This window comes from Leopardus geoffroyi, chromosome B2 (assembly GCF_018350155.1).
Source record: "Leopardus geoffroyi isolate Oge1 chromosome B2, O.geoffroyi_Oge1_pat1.0, whole genome shotgun sequence".
In the NCBI taxonomy this organism is placed as follows: domain Eukaryota; kingdom Metazoa; phylum Chordata; class Mammalia; order Carnivora; family Felidae; genus Leopardus; species Leopardus geoffroyi.
The window spans coordinates 143,369,262-143,371,366 of NC_059332.1; positions in this window are offsets into that span (position 1 = coordinate 143,369,262).

Consider the following 2,105-nt stretch of genomic DNA (forward strand, 5'->3'; position numbering starts at 1 on the left):
CCTGTCCCTGTGATTTGTTTAAAAGACAGTGTCAGGGACTCCTGGTTTAAAATGGCATTGACTCAGGGGAAAGTCTTCCAGCCTTGAACGAAATACCCACGGCAGCAAAGACATAGTGTGTCCCATTTCTGTCTGGAAGGACGTAGTGGGTGTAGACAAGGGGAGAGGGGACAGGAGTTGTGCATAGCAGGCTGGTTGCAGCTTGACAAGGAGATTTCAAATGCACCCAGGTATAGGTAGAGTGAGTCCAGAGGCAATGATGATGCTGTGTCTGCTGGAAAATCCAGGTGTGGATTTATTTCCCTTCTTGGAAGATGAGGGAGAGGAGGAAGAGGAGAGACATGAAATTCACCAGGTGCAGTGAGGGGGGAAGAGAATACCACATGTGAAGCCTTTGAGATGAGGGGATGCCTAGAATTTTGAGGAGTTGAGAGCTCATCATGTCTGAACCAGAGCTCAAGGCAGAGTGTCAAGAAATATGGATTAAAGGGAAAGTAAAGATACAGTAACAGAATTCAGATCTACATACTGGAGGATGTTGTCAAATGTCAAATCAGCGATTTAAAGAACTATCCTGAGGAAGGTTCCCAGAATCTAGAGGAAAAGATAAAAAATATTGACCCAGCATGGGAGGTGATAACAATTCAACCTCTGATTCCTATCCCTGTAGGAAGATTGAAGCAACAACCAAAGACTTAATTTAACAAGTGTTTCCTAAACACACAGATCAAGAGCGTTCACTGCATTCCAAGAAACACTAATAGCAACAATTTTTATATGATAAGCATATAGGAAACATATCTTATGAGCATTTAGGCAAAAAGAAGCAAGTTACCTTTGCAAGAATAAAAATCCCTCTGGCCTTAGGCTTTATCTGCAATACTCAACATCAGAAGGCAATTAAACAGCATATAATAGTTTTCGGGGGAAAGTGCTGGAGCACCTTGTACCCAGCTAAGTCCATTGTCTTTCAAGGTAATTACTTATGCTTTCAGATTTGCAAGGCATTATGGACCATTCTGTCCCTTCGTTAAAAAATGCTTTAAGACTTCTGCTGCCCCAAAGAGCAGTCAAACTCAGTAATGAAAAACTCAGTAATGAGGAAATTATGACACAGGATTTGTAAGACTGACCTTACTCACTTTGGACCAAACGCAGATATTCGATTGGCCCACAGGTGGTCTGGTCAGTTCTGCGTCTGGGGGTTGGTGGGGGGTGGTGAAGCACGGTCTGTAGAGCCTCCCTGAGCTGTTCCCCCTGAGGCTGCTCTCATTTCCCAGAAAATGTCTGTCTTGCGCCACATGCTATACCCCAGGTATCGGAAGGAATGTTTGATGACTGCTTAAACTGACTCGGTTCTAGTATGTGTTAATATTGGCTTAATTCTTTACCTGGTTGAGATACTAAGTGCTCCCCCTTTCCCAAAACGAGTGATGGATAATGTGGCATAGTGATCATTTTCATTTCCAAGAGCCTCACATATTCTCTGCATCTGTAAGACTCTGACTTGTGGCACTTGTAATTGGGTGAAATTAGTAAACCATATGTTAGCAGCCATTGAGTTTAAAATTAAGCTTCACTCGATCTCTTCCACCTGGGACTTGGGTATGTCCCCCTGTTACCTATGGTTGGAATCATTATTTTCATTACGGACGATGCTGATGTTTAGAAATGTAGCTTATCTGTTTTTCTATTTCTTAAAGAAAATCTCAGAATCAGATAAATGATTTATCATTTCCTTTTGATCTACAAAGTCAGTGACTCACTTTAGCGAGATATATTTTTAAAGGCACATTAAAGAAAAACTAAGAACTATAACATTTCTAGGTACTAGTTCCTCCAGAAATGAGTGGCTTAAACAATAGCCTTTTTCCTGTGCTCCCAGGTTCTATGGGTCAGGAATTGGGACAGGATGGGGTGAGGAGGGTTTGTCTTTCCTTGGCGAGGTCTGGGACCTCAGGTGGCAAGGCTCAAACTGGGGATGACTTCACAGTTGGGGCTGGAAGCACCTGGAAGCTCTTTCACTCCCCTGTCTAGTGCCTGGGCTCTGATGACTTAATATCAGCCCTACAGAGCAGCACTACGTTACCGCCTGGCCCAGACTC